Here is a 16,467-nt window from a genome sequence, read left to right on the forward strand (position 1 = left end):
AGATTCTAATACTGTCTTAAAGGCAATGTTTACAATTGTAGGGAACTGGAGTTCTCTCTATAGTATTATTTTTATTATTGACACTGAACATGTCAAAATTTTGACTTATTTAACGGTGGAAACACCAAAAGAATTGCTGAGGGTTTCATATCACAGTAAGTAGTCAAAGAAAGCCAGAAATTGACTTTTGGGTGGGCTTTGGCAAAACTGGGGTCTCCAAAAGTTTATACTGTCTCACGGTGTGGGGAATTTGCAGTGGCTGACTGGGTGGGCTTTGCTCCACAGGCCTATAGCCTTTTTTTTTAAAAGCTGTTTTGTTAGTTTTCTGTGTATATTCCAAATAACCTAATAATACAAATCAGGAGATCAGAAGAAAATGGTGCAGATGAAAATGTCAGAATCTTGTCTGCTAGTCATTCAGTTCTGAGAGCGAGAAATAGACTAAAGAAGCCTTGAAGAGACTAAAGAAGACCAAATTAAAAGAAGTCAAAACAGCCAGACTCAGCTTGAACTCCGTTCTTGAGTGCCTGAGGGCCAGAGAACAGTAAAAAAAAAAAAAAAAAGTGGCCTCCTGGCGTGGTATCTGTGGGTGTCACAAGCTGGATGAAGGAGAGAAAGAGAGAAACTCCTTGGGCCGAGCCTTTTCTTCTCCTCCCCTGCTTGGCCTCCAGAGAGAGAAAGAGTTCTTTAATCAGCCTACTGCTACTCAAAGTGATCATGAGCTACATGCCTTTGGTCTCCACACATCTCTCTCGCTCACTTGGCTTCTTAATTTGGCCCTCATACCCTCCTCCTACTTCTCTCTCTCTCTGTGTCTCTCTCTCTCTTTCTCTGTCTCTTACTCGTTTGTTCTCACTAACTCATTCCCTTTTGTTTGATGTATCATTCCCACTTGTAAGTTTCAGCGAACGCCTGCCACGCTTCTCTAAATGCACGTCAGAGCCGAAGAGTGCCAGAAGAGCTTGTTTGCAAGAGAGAGACAGAGAAAGAAAGAATATGCATACACATTTTTTTGGCTTGTCTTCGAGGGTGCAGAATCATGTATATAATATACAAGATATATACTGTTAAGTAGCTATATGCATTAATAATAAGTCCTATATGTATATAAATACTTAGTCATGGACTGCTTTTCATTTATTTAATAAGTAAATATAATTGCCTTTGAGAGGAAATAATTTATTTCTGAAGCGATACTTCTGAGAACATTGAATGTAAAATAAATACATTTTTATAATTAAGGTCAAAGTAAAACATTATAACTGAAATGATTTTTGAGTTTTAAAAATGATTTAAAGCTTAATTTCCAAACCACCATGCAAGACCTGGTCACACAACAAAACTCAGTGCTATCATATTTGAGAGAGTGGGGAAAATCAAGCTTCACCCTCGCTTCAGATCTGAACAAATTAAATATTTTAATATTCTTATGACAACAAACTTGTCACCCCATAGCGCAGACTCGAGCAGCACAAAATGCAACCAACCTCTAATGAACCTAAAATATTTGTGACATTTATTTATTTATTTGAAGGAGTTTAAAGCAGCATAAAAAATGGGCATTATTTTAATAATAAATGATAATATTGTATTAATTGTATGACTGAACATTTAGATATTGAGGCTTCTCTGTAACTTTTTAATAAATGTTTAATAAATGGCAGCAACAATGAACTAACTTCATAGATTCACTGCATCTTATTTATTCCAAACATAATTTCCCTCAAAAATGTACAAAAACAAACAAGCTCACATAAGCACAGCAAACAAACTACCTCAGTTTTGAGCATGTGATCATATTACCGGTCATAAAAGAGCAGCTAGCAGTGGTCATTACCACATCCCAAACACCCGCTCTAGGACATCTTCAATCTTTACAGCCGTGTGGAACATATTTACGCGGAAATGGGCTCCAATGGCCGACCTGACCATTTACCAGCTGTGCTGCTTCAGCTTCAAGCCTGTCATTTCCTTCAGCTCTGCTCAGGCTCCAAACATCAGATTCAGGCATCATCATCATCATCATCATCATCACCTTCATCATCCACATCACACTCTCAGCATCATCATTGCTATCATCACCTGCTTTCATTAACATCATCATTACTATTATTTTCACAATCACCAACACTATACTCATCATCATTACCATCAACATCATCCTCATCCTCATCGTTATTACCATCATTGTCATCATCTCCATCTTCAAAAACACACAGCATAATTTTCATAATCATCACTATTACTTTCACAATCATCATCACAATCATTAACAATATAATCATCATTAACACCATCATCATAATCATTACCATCATCATCTTCATTACCATCAGTAACATCAACACCATACTTATCACCTTTATTACCATCATCATTATCATCTCCATCATCAACATCATACTCATCTATATCATCATAATTTTTATCATTATCACTATTTTCACAATCATCATCATCACAATCAACAACATTTATCTTTATCACTATTTTCACAATCATCATCGTCACAATCAACAACATTATACTCATCATTATCACCATCATCATCAACATCATTACTGTCATCATCATCAACACATAATCACCATTATCACCATCAACACCATTATGGTCATCATCAGCAGCAGCATCATAATGATAACCATTATTATTATCACTATTAACACCAATATAATGATCATCAACATCATAAACACCATTGTCATTATCAGCATTATCATCAACAGCATAGTCTACAACATCATCAACACCATAATAATAATAATAATCATCACTTCCATTACCATTATCAACCTTCCATGACATCATCACCAACTTCATCATTGATTGCATTTTCATCATCATTGTCCCCATCCATACCATCATTATCAGCTTCAATATCACCACCACCACCATTATCATCATTATCCTTATTATTATAGCAACAGGTTTGTCCAGGAAATTTAAATTTTCTTTCCCCTTAACTATGAATGGCTGCAGAAATCTGATCCCAAAGCTCCTTTCAATCCTAAATTATTCACTAACTACAAATAGACCAAAATCATCAGCCCATGATTAATGCAGAAGATTTAAATTCACGCAGAGCTAATGTCCCACCAGAGAAAGTGATGTCACACCACAAAAATAAATGTGATATTGGGAGCTAGCAGTATTATATACATATATGTTTCTTCTAATATCATTAATTTTAAAAATGTTTTTTTTTAAACAAAGGTAATAACAAGGTGTTTGACCTTTTTTTCTGCAGTATTGTTCTCTGTTCTTCTAAGGTTTACACTAGAAGCTGGAACATTTGCAGTAAATTTTGTTGGCATCCATAATTTAATCTGAAACACATACAATCACACAGGTATATAAAGGAGCTTCTTCATTCCAGATAAAAGTGTTCTACTGCTCCACAGCTCAATGTTGGAACAGTGTATTCACATCTAGCCCAGTCTTGACATTGGGCCTGGTGTCCTTGGCACCCCTTTTCCTTCTAAACTTTTCTATGAAGAAGGTAATTGTTAGCCTTAACATAAAAAAGGCCAACTTATACAAATTGTATTGCTTCATTTGAATGGGTGTCAACACACTTTTAGATATATTTAGTTATTTTTTTTAATTTCCTTACTCATATAAATAGATCTTACCCTATGAAAGTATTAATGTATAATGCAATTCTTCATTAAATATGCAAATTTCTATGCTGGTACACAAAGACTTACAGGCAATGTACAGGATTATAATCAAATACCGGTCTAATGTAAAGCTCCAGTGTTAGTAAAGAAAAACAAAAACAAAGTGGCTCTATCAGATTTTATCAGATATATTCCTGAATGTGCTAAAAAACTAAACAACCAGTAACAAATGGGTTTCTGTGGTAATTTAAAGTTAAACTTCAGCCATGAATTAACAATAGTTATTTTTCCCCTCAAACATACCATTCCACCTTAAAAGACATGAAGCTTCTGAACGTAAACAAACCAGAGACAACTGCAGTTCCCCTCAATCGTATATGTTGCCTTTAATGTTCTAGGAAATAAGAAAAATGGCATTGAATTGAGTGAGAAATCATAGTAGTATAACAGTGAATTGTGAACTGACATAGATTTCTTATGTTTAAGATGCTTTTATTTGCTTATATAAAATTTTTATATATTTTTTGTCTTGCTGTGTACGCCCCCCCCCCCCCCCACACCACCACCCTTCCCCCGATTACTGACAGCACTGAGCAGCTGTTTGAAGAATTCGTCTTTAGGTTCATTCTTGCACCAGAAGTCAATGTTCATTGGTTTATAGGTGTAGAATTTAACATAATGTTTTTTACATGCATTCGGGGAGCAGAAAAGAGGCTGGAAATGCATATTGCTCTTTTATTGCATGTGGCTGGAAGCAATAAAAACATTTGCATCCTTTGTGAGCGGGGCAATAGAGCACTTAAAGGCAGTCTGTTTAGCTTCCAGTGCGCCGTTCACATCACTGACGCGTGCCAGCTATCAAATGTAAGTGACAGTTGAAGCATGACCTCACCATTGAAACTCATTTCCTTTTCTATGTGAGCTAGAAAATAGATATATTATTAAAGTTGCAGGGCTGATTTCATTTCATCCTGGTGTTTCCTCCCCCATTCTCCTCCCCCTCCCCTTCTATTCTTCCTCAGATGCTTCCACTTCCTTTCCTCCATTCTTTCCCCCCCATCACCCTCCCTGAGCAAACACACTTAAGTTTTTTGTGGAGTCCCCTCATAGCTGGGTTGTTGGAGTCCATTCTCGTGTCATATAATGTACTTCCATAGTGTTAGCCCAAGAAATACATCAATGCAGTTATTAAATCGCACTCTTTAATACTCTGTAACAACATAGATTGCATCGCAAGGTTATTTTATATGAATCACTCAGGCTTATTATATTACATTTCTAAGTATCCTTTAACCTAACTGATTACAATGCAAATGTAATTTAATTTAATTCAAATTTATTTGTATAGCACTTTTTACAACCTGATGTTGTTGCAAAGCCATGGTAGAGAAATCTGGAATTAAAACAAGAACATAATGGATAACAGCATGTGAGCAAGCCAAAGGCAACAGTGGCAAAGAAAAATTCTCTCGAAGCCAGAGGAAGAAACCTTGGGTGTAACTAAAACTCACAGGTGTGGGTCCATCCTCCTCTGGTCAAACCACTTATTTAAAAAATAAATTTTATATATATATAAAGCCATTGTTATTAATGGTTAATATGCCAGAGGTATTACAATGTTTTACAAATATAAACGTCTTTATCTAAATACTGGCCATTATGAAGCTAAACATTTTCCATTAAACCAATCTCAATTGAAATTTCAGAAAATGATAAAGTTTCAATTAACCCCATATTATTGTGATTTCCTGACAAACAAAACTTGAATTATAACAAAATTAGTTGTGTATCCATGTATTCAGATATGTAACTGTAATTACATGGTAATAACATGAATAAGACAGTGACATGTCTTTATGTGATTAATACCCAGCTTCATTAAAAATCTTGACAAAAAATGTGTGGAATGTTTGGGCTGTTCACACTCACCAGTTGTTGAATGCCATACATAGCAGGAAAAAAGAGCCATCAGGTCACACTGCATTTTAAAATTTTCACAGAGAACAACAAGCAGTTCAATTCAAATTTGCGTGTGTAGCACTTCTTACAGCAGTGTTAGAATCAGCTTCAATCCTAGTTAATAATATGCACTTAATGATATGAACTGTGTTCTTGTGTGTTAATGCACTCACTCCAAAGTAATCAGAGTGCATCCAACAATAAAAGAAGGCTCATGCAATTTTAATGTTGTGGTAGAAAATGTTACAGCACAGATAGAGGTGATTCTACATTTGGATCTGTTTTACTCTGGCTTGTTTAAACATTCACATCTCTTCTGGATGCAGGCCTAATGGGCTACAAAGTTTGCAGAACAGATTATTTGATAAGGTCAACAAAATGCAATTGTTAGTAGGGGTATGCATTTCTATTCTTTTAAATAAATTAATAAAATACATTTAATGAAATGATTCTATTCAAGACAGGATAAGCTAACACCTTACTGATCACAAATGAAAAGTGCAGAATTTATACATATTTATTCTTGGATGTTTAAAAACTATATTATTATAATGATATTAAAATAAAACCTGCTATTGTATGCTTTTGAATTTAATGAAAATATCTATTTTTTTATTTTTGTTTATTTATTTATTTATTTATTTTTTTTTTTTTTCATGAAGAAATTATACACTCTGTAGTGGAATTTACAACCAAAACCTAAATTCAGTGTGGCGAAGAAAACATATCATGCTGAACATGATTTTAAGTAATTATAGTCAAGGTCACAATCTCTGCAGTTGAACAGACACCTTAGGATCAATGCATCAGTGTGTGTTTACAGTTACATCTAGTGAACGAGCGCACAGAGCACAAGTGTGCCAATGGAAATACAGTCAAAGCTTCAGATAAATGTATAGAAGATACAAGATCTGGTGGTCTGTGTGGAGATCACCCTAGGCTGACGGGGTATCATCCAAACCAGTCCTGCTTGCACTTCAAACTTGGAGGACGTTTCCATTACACATACACACAGAGAGAAGCTGCGAGTGTTTATATTAAAAACACAAAATGTCTTTTAACTGGGGAAGGTGTGTGTGGGTTTGGAGTATGGGGGAAGACTTTGGGACTTCTGGGTTCGTTTCAAAATATTTATTTATTTTCCGAAGGTTTTTAACTCTGAATTCGTTTAGGGTAATTAAGTAATTCCAATCTGCGAATCGCAGAAAGACATACATTTGAGTGTGTGTGTCTGTATGTAGAGCCTGTTGTGATTTCAGCTCGACTGAGAAGAATACTGAGTGGCATTTTGACGATGTTCCAGAGCAGCAGCCTTTGCTGAAGTGTTGTGTGAGATCCAAATGCCTGTCTGCCCTTCTCTCTCTCTCTCTCTCTCTCTCTCTCTCTCTCCCCTTCTCCCTCCCTCCTCTCCTCCTCCTGTTCCTCTGCTAGTGTCTGCCATGTAGTGGCCATCTGCCATGTTGGATGGATGCCTTGAGACAGCTAAGTGAATTGTGGCCTGGGACCATGGTAGTCTTCTATGTTACACATATTTCGAGGCAAATTTTGGATTAAATCTGGGGCCGCAGACGTTCATAATCACAAATTATGCATGTCCGCCTTCAGTACAAATCATCCACACACCTCTGGCCCTGAAAGGCCTGGAGTTGTGGTTTTTCATTTTATTTTATAGAGTTTCAGTAGCATGTTGTGGTTTCACATTATCCAGCAGCCAGCACATGGAAATAATACAAATCATTTTATTTAAGAAATCTTTGTAATAATTTAACATATTTATGATTAGCCAGGTTAATGTAAAGAAATGATATCACAAAAATAAATGTATGAGAAACATATTTCTTTTGTGTTAGTTTTAATAATTCTAAACAAAAATCAGGGCACAGAAATAAATAAATAAATACATACTCTACATTGAGTAGAGCCAAACCATTTACATTCTTGCATCCCAATCTCAACATAACATTTCTAAATCTGTAAAATCCAAATAGAACTGTGTTTAATTCAAATTCTTCACATATTTACTTGGTATGAAGCTTGGAATCAGATGGTCAGCTCTGTATGCACTGATATAGATTAATTTAGTTCAAATGAAATGTTACGCATTGTCCATATAGTTTGCAATTTCCACTTTAAGATAAATAAATAAAACAGACAAGCTGTCTGTCTAATAAAGTTATATAAAGCTCTTTTCTATTAATACACCACAATCCCAAAATGAATTTACCATATGCGTGCCTCCAAAATCTGTTGCCTAGACACACTAAATTAAATCACACAAGACGTTTTTGGACAAACTATAAAAATCTTAAAATGTGCTAGTGATTGGTGCTTAAATTATTTTAATCTTGGAGATACTTTGGAGAACCATTCTTAAATAAATGTGTATTAGTAAGGAATGACTATTTATTGCAACTCAAATCTTAGTAGCCAAAGTGTACATGTAGTATATGAAACTACATGAATATGTGTAGGTAGATTATTTGGTAATAACCATTAGAGGGGAATCCCCTTGCTAAAACATGTCATATGACCTCCTCTGACATAGAAGGGAATCCCATGTTTTTGGTTACTCAGCTGTGTCGCCATGGCAACATGTGTTTGGGACCAAACACTGCGGCGATCCACAAATGACAGTCTAATTCTGTAAGGCCTATTTATAACCAGTATGGGAAGAAGTGCTTCAACGTGTGTGTGTGCGTGTGTGTGTGCGTGTGTGTGTGTGTGTGTGTGTGTGTGTGTGTGTGCAAGCACGGGGAAAGCATTTCTCAGCCCCTGATGCTGATTGGCTGCAGTGGCCAATGACTCAGATCTGGAGATCACCACAGCAACAAGGTCAAAGCAAATAATCACAGGCCAGACCTCGGTTTTGCTGCATATTGGTCATTTTTCTATGTATATTATCACTGTAATCTTCACAGTAATCTCAAAACCAAGCCTTGATCTACAGTTTGGAGAAAGAAAAAATAAACATATCAAGAAAATGTTCTGACTTTGTCTATGCCGAATTTCTAAAGACACTACATTTCTTCAGTTTTACAAGGAAAATCACATTTAACCACATGCCTAAACTATCATTCTCACCTCAAACCACTATATATAAAGTGTGTGGAACTGTATTGAGTGGAATGGTGTTTTTGATTAAAAAAAAAGAAGGAAATCTTTACCTGACCTCGCTAATGCGTACGTTGCTAAATATGTCATAAATTCCTACATGGCCAAAATGTTGTGGACATCAGCACATCCAATTTGAAAGCATAATTGTGATGAGCTGCAAGCATGAGCCAAAGTCATGTGCATGTTTGTGTGTGTGTGTGTTTTCTGCAAGAATTTCTTAATTAAACAAAAATACATTTGAGTTTTATGCTATAAGTTGAGATATTAGCACAATATTAGTACAGCATTTGTAGATATGGCTGAAGATCAGTACACCAGTGCCAGTTTACAACACAAACCTTATGTGTATTATTGCAATAACACCACAGTTCAGTTATCACAATTTATTGTTAGATTTGAATAGAAAGTGGGCACAAAATAAATTCCATTCCAGCAGGCACCCCCTAGCTAGGTTACATAATTGCTAGGCTATTTATTGGACTAATACTTGTGGAGCTTTCTTTGTCAGAGTGCCATTATCATGCGCTATGGTCACTACTACAACCTCTCTCAGTCAATCAAACTGCATGGTCGGAACTAACTGTGGTATTTGTACTAAGCAACAACAATATGAATTTATAAATGAATTTATAAATATAATTTATCATGTGACTCAGATAAAGCCACATCTAGTCCGAGAGTAGACACAGTAGACACTCTGACTCTCCTGATTACTCTTTACATTCTGTATTGCCTTCTATTGTTCATGTGCATAACAGCTGTTTGTCTCTTCATTTGATTTGTTCATTTTCTTTCTTGATTTTGTATTAGAATTCACCCTTTGGATAAGTTAGCTCTCTCTGTTTTTTGGTTTTGACCTTGGCTTATTTACCGATCCTGAATCCTGGTTTTGTCCCTTAAAATAAAGATCTTTTAGTTGTTTTTAATCTGTGCTCATCTCATTTAGTTCCTGAAGCTGACATCTGCACACTAGCTTGTATTACCTCAGACCAACTACTTTGTATTATATACAATTATCTGTGTGACAAATTCAATCTGCTTGAAGCTCATAAACCTCTCTCATTACAATTAATATATGTAAATTAGTGATGCATGTATCCATGGATTATACATAATGAGGAGAAAGTCTGTTATAATCTGTTAGCCATATTAGCATTCTTGCCATATGATGTAAGAGAAAAGTGTTAGCATGTTAGACTCATACATTTTTCTCTTTCTCTTACTAAATCTGTGTGAGCTATTCATACACACATCATATGCAAGCTTCAGTAATCCTGTTATTTCCCTTGAATTTGTTTAAACATGTAAGAGACACCAAGAATAAGCCCCATATTATTTTATATCATTATTTTCCTCCTGTTTACAGGGAAAGAGTGTCACAGATAATTTCTTTATTATGACTGTCTGCTTAAATAATATCTCCTGATTGGCTTAAAGTTTAATAAATAGTTCTCATTTTCTGAAAATGTTTTGCGCTGAATTCTAAATGTCTTCCTACACCCTCTGTAGGGCACAGTGTGATAAAAAAAGAAAACAGTTTCTGCATTCATGTAGTGCGTTGTATGAAAATACTTTTTAAGTCAGCTGTAAGGTTCACTTTTTCCTGTTGAATAAGTGCACTGTCTGTGCATTTTCTAATGCTATTTGGGAAACAGCCCAACACTTCTCTCTACTGACTGACACAGACTAACAAAGCTCTGTTTACAAACTTGGTGCAGATAAATGTGTAATAGCTGCATACATAATGTATAATGATTTTAAAGTCTAAATAAAGATTTAAAATATTTTGAGTTGTGCGATTATGAGTAATGAGTACGTACATAGTATATAGCACTTAATAAAGTACTTAATAACTACTATATATAGTGAACTCACCTGAGACCCATGGATACATTTTCAAAAAGTTTCAGCACTCAGCAAATATTTCTTGCCTAATCAAACTAACTCTTATATCAATGTATATATATATATATATATATATATATATATATATATATATATATGACTTATGACTATATGACTTACACTAAAATCTCTAAGTGCTTTCTCAGCAGCGTTCATTTGTCATGTTTTTACAAAGAAGAAAAGAGCATAAGGCACAGGAAAGGCTGATGAAAGCCTGTATTCCAGCCGTCTTTCGTTAATGAGCCTTACGCACTGTTAATGAGCACTTTGGACGCGTTTCCTGATCAAACGTTATGCTGCCATGAGGAAGATTACTGAGAGATTCTGTAACTTCAAAACAGCTCTTCATAAAATATATTTTCTCTCTTATATGGTTTATATAGACATTTTATCAGCTCCAATTTCTATACAAGCTGACAGTTCTAGCCAGACTCTGGCCACTAAGCTGTCTACTATGGGTGGTAATGCACAATGTCCACATATCTTCGAAAATTGAATACCTGGCACCCACTAGCATGCCTCATTCAAAATCCAAAAATTCATTGCCTTGTTGAATTTGTTGCCTTGCCATGAGGACACTAGCCAGTGTTGAACCTCACTCACAAGATAACACCTCACAAATCATACAGGTGTGGGACAAAGCTGCGAGCTAGACAACAAACAGTTGGCTTCTTTTCCTTCAATTCCACCTTAAATGCTATGGTGTTAGCTCATTGTTCACCAGGTCCTTATTTTCTGTTCCACCTTAAATAGAGAATGACTTAAATTCAAGTGCTACAACATGTTTTTTTTTTTGTTTTTTGTTTTTTTTATCATTGTACTTATTCCACATTAAATTCTACATCTGCTTCGCTATATGCATTCATATTCACTTGAAACTTGAACACAAAATGAAACTCTGCCACTTTAAAACAATTCGGTGAGGACTTGTGCTGACTGGTACTGGGGGGTTCGTCACACAGTAACCTATGTTAAGATTCTACAGAAAATATTGAATGCTTAATAAATTGTATATCTCATTTTGATCTTTATACATCTGTCTATCCTTAAGCCAACAAAAGAGACTAGTAAAGGAATGTCGGGGGCAACTGTCAAAAATTGGACACATCTTGGCCCACAGTTCAGGTAGGGCCCCTTATTGGAATTTTGCTTAGGGCCCCAGGGAAATCCAGACTGGCTTTGGATGTGGGTGTTTTAAAACCATCCCCTGTGGTAATGTCATTTAATTTTAATTTAAACATGGGTATCCCATGATGCCATGACATTAGGCATGTCAGTGGAGATGCATGTCATAGTTCTACAATTATAGACTGTAGTCCACCTGTTGCTCTGCTTTTTCAGCCCGTTCTTCAGTAGTCGGTACCCCCACAGACCAATTACATGGGTATTATTTGAGTGTTGAATCATTCTCAGCACTTTGGTGAAACTGATGTGTTGGTGGTGTGTTAGCGTGTGACATTGGCAGGTTGTTATTGTTTGTTGCACTAGCTGGAGAGAGACAGGAGTGTGAGAGAAAGAGATAAGAACTGAAGATACTGACTATTGAGAGAGAGAGAGAGAGAGAGAGAGAGAGAGAGAGAGAGAGAGAGAGAGAGAGAGAGAGAGAGAGGGAAACTGGAGGGGGTGGGGGGAGTTCCCAGTGTGTGTATGTTTTGTTACCATGGTTATAGTGATGAGTGAGTGGCAGTGGCCTTGACTCAGAAAGAGAGAGAGAAACTGTACACAGGAAGAATTTACTCTGACACTCTCTCTGGTATTTTCTCTCTCTACCACACACACACATACACATAAACAGTTATGCACACGTGTTCACACACAATGTTTACATAGAGAGAATGTGTCAAAATATTTAGCTCTATTTCTTAAATGATCATACATTCATTCATTCATTATCTGTAACCGCTTATTCAATTCAGGGTCGCGGTGGGTCCAGAGCCTACCTGGAATCATTGGGCGCAAGGCAGGAATACACCCTGGAGGAGGCGCCAGTCCTTGACAGGGCAACACAGACACACACACACACACACACACTTTTAAGTCGCCAATCCACCTACCAATGTGTATTTTTGGACTGTGGGAGGAAACCGGAGCACCCGGAGGAAACCCACACGGGCACCAATGACCAAGATATCAATTTAACATGGTGTTTCACCAGGGATATCTGAACACTTACACAAAATGTTATATATATATATTTGAATAAATCTAATGCATTAGATGATTTTTAAAAGGGTTGTCCAACTGAACCTCAGATCATACTCAGTATATCATCTTCACACACTCAACATGGTAAATGCTTTTTTGTTTTTAAAATCTTCTTTGTTGAAAGTTACAAATTGCTTATTTATATTGCTTTGTGAAGCATTTGGATTTTTTTAGAAACCTCCCTGTGACTTCCTATGGCTGTTTAAAAAGTAATGAGACAGAATAAAAAAGCACTCAAGTTAATAGCCTTGAAAAAGTGGTGCCCCAGCCATTTATCAATTCTTCCAGGAAGCAGCATATGTTAGAAATGTTGGCACACAGTTCAGGCTTTAACATAATGGTCATATCCATTTGATAACTTAATTGTGCCTGCTTGAGTTGCAGAGATTTCAGGCTACGTATGAAACAAAGCAGAAAATATTGAAGAAAAAATAGGTACACTCTCATCTACATTACATATACAGCATTTGGCATACACTCTAGTCTGAAATGACTTACAATTCTAAATGCATTACAAATGTGGGCATTTTGGTGTTAAGAATATTGCCCAAGTGCTCTTGTTGTGTAGAGTGGTATGGGGATTAAACCCTAGGCTGCTTCACATAAGTCAGCCGTGTTTCCCACTACACAACATTTACCACAGCATTCTGATGCGAAAATATCATGGGTCATGCATAGAAACATTCTGCCTAGTTTACATCTTGTGCAACATATATATTTAAAAAGACACTTGAAAAATCACATGCACTAGAACAAACACATGCTTGATCATCCACCCACCCCATCATCCATAGACACACACACACATACACACACAAACACACACACACACACACACACACACACACACACACACACACACACCACAAACTCAGTCACCAGGGGGTGTGGACTAGGATGGGACCACCATGCGTATGTAATAAATCATTTGGGAATGACTGGTGGGTTGGGTCAGTATATGTATGTTTTTATGTGTGTGTGCATATTTTTTTCAAACATTTTCAGAACAAAAAAAAAGTCCTACAGGTGCAACTCCAACATCTTTCATGGTATTGAGGGTGCATCTGTGACCACGGCATGGGTGACTTATGTAAGAATGTGAGCCTATTTGTGAAGTTTCCATTAATGTGGAGACAAACAATGGGTTTTAAAGAGGCATTAAGACAACGTCATTTCCTGGGAAGGCCATGGTTATTTCACGTGTGTGAAGTGGACTGTGGTCCAGATCTCTCTCATATGGCGAATATGTGCCCACAGACATTTAGGAAGTCTTGTATCAAGTAACACTAACAATTATTATACCGCCAATATTGCACTATAATGGTACTCTGACTGAAGCTCTTCTGGTATTATTTCACAAAATACACATAGCACAAAAAGTAAATATAAATTGATATTTATAGATATTTGTTGTAACGATGCTTCTTGCCAATAAATGTTATACTGTTGGAAAGCCGGTTAATTTCCCTTTTAAATGGGGCCACATTTGTAAGGAAAATGCATTTGTGGGAGAAGAAGTAGAGCTGAATATGTGGGTTGTGCCCATGAAAAATTTGCCAAATCCTCTCTGCCAATTCTAAACAGCTTAATTTTGTGATGGTGAGGGGAGGCATCTCCCTAACTGGAAAAACTAGGCTTGTCATCATTGGAGGCAATCTCAATGCAGAGAGATAATGAGATGAAATTCTGCAACCACTGGCAGTCCCATATCTCCACATTCTGGGAACTCTATCCTCCAAGATGACAAAGCTCGCCCCCACAGAGCGGGGTTTATCAGAGACTACCTCCAGAATTTGGGAGTGGAAAGGATGGAATGGCCTGCCAGCGTCCTGACCTCAAACCCATTGAACACTTGTGGTATCAGCTTGGGTGTGTGGTTCCTGCCTGAGTGACCAACACAACCACGTTGGCTGACTTGCGACAAATGCTGGTGAAAGACTGGGATGCCATCCAACAGCAGTGTATGACCAGGCTGGTGACCAGCATGATGAGGAGGTGCCAGGCTGTTGTGGCTGTGTATGGTTCCACACGCTACTGAGGCTCCTGATTGTTAAATGAATAAATTGTTAAATTGCCAGTATGTCTTGTTTTTTCAAAATTCAATCATCCAGTCCACCAAACACCAAACGAGTCAATGGCAGAATAAGCTGTTTGGAATTTGCAGAGAGGATTTGGCAAATTTTTCATGGGCGCAACCCACATACTCAGCTCTATTGATCATCCAATATATGTGGCACCATTTAAAAGGGAAATTAACAGGCTTCCAATGGTATAAGATTTATTGCCAAGAAACATTGTTACAACAAAGGAATAATCTACCAAACACAAATTTCCTTACTTTTTGTGCTATGTTCACATGCAACCTAACAATAACGGAATGCTTACAAGACAAACAACAGTTTTAGTTTCTGTTCTCACACCTTATTTTAAACAAAAGTTTGAAAGTAAAGTGTTATGGCACAATGAACCCATGATCTGCTTTCTGATTTGTAAACAAATGAAAATCACAAGGAAATAAAAACAGGAAAATGCTTTGTCTGTGTGGTTTATGCCACTATTCAGTATTCAGTATTCCATTCTGACACTGTTCACTATTTTTTTATTTATTATTATTATTATTTTTTTTCGGGTCCACTGCTCACTTGTAACCTATACAGAGAGAACTTGTCATAACTTATACATGTATCATATCACTGTTAACCCACTGTAAACAAAGGATAAACCATGACTATTAATTGACTCTATTTGTTTATCTCTGGCTTTGGTGCTGCCCTGATTTAGACCATGAGCAGCTCTGAATAACAGCCTTGGTTCCCGTCAGAACTGGAAGATGAGAAACACGGACCAGGTCACTGGACAGAAATTCAAGGTTCAGAATTTCAGACTTCAAGGTCCAGAAATTCTGAACAGAAACAGTTCAAGATCCAGAGTTTGTTAAAAAAAAAAAAAGCAAAAAGGAAAGTGCAAGGAAATGGAACTAGATTACATTTTGGAAGGTTGATAAAAAAATTAATAGTAACTTTTATTCTTTTTAATACTTTTATTTATTAACTTCCTTATCTTAAAAAGTGAAAATAAACGATGAAAACAAACTGCAATATAATTGCAAAATCTGGAAAAATAATTGGGAAAATAAAGTATACAGAGCTAAGGAACTATAGTTTAATTATAAAACTACAAAGTGCTCCAGTATGGTGTGTGGAACTCAGAGAATGGACAATGAGTGTAGATGAGGTGGTCATAATAGTTATAGTTGAATAATATTGTTCAGACAATCTTTTTTAATTGTGTGTGTGCGTGCGTATGTGTGTGTGTTTGTATGTGGGGGGATAGGGATATCCCTCAATGGCATGTGGAAATGACTCACTGCCTCCATGCCTCTCCTAGAAAGTACAGCATGTCCTGTTTGTGTTACCGCAGGAAGGCAACAGCAGGATACACCACTGTCTTGTGATCACGCACTCTCTCTCTCTCTCTCTCTCTCTCTCTCACACACACACACACACACACACACACACACACACACACACACACACACACACACACACACCCATAATGTGAATTATGTGAATATTTCTCAACTACTTGCTTCTTTCCATTGGTCAAAATAACCTCTCACTGTGGGTCATGGTATCTGACCTAACACTCCTAATTCTGCCTC

Source organism: Hoplias malabaricus, chromosome 10 (genome assembly GCF_029633855.1).
Source record: "Hoplias malabaricus isolate fHopMal1 chromosome 10, fHopMal1.hap1, whole genome shotgun sequence".
NCBI lineage: Eukaryota > Metazoa > Chordata > Actinopteri > Characiformes > Erythrinidae > Hoplias > Hoplias malabaricus.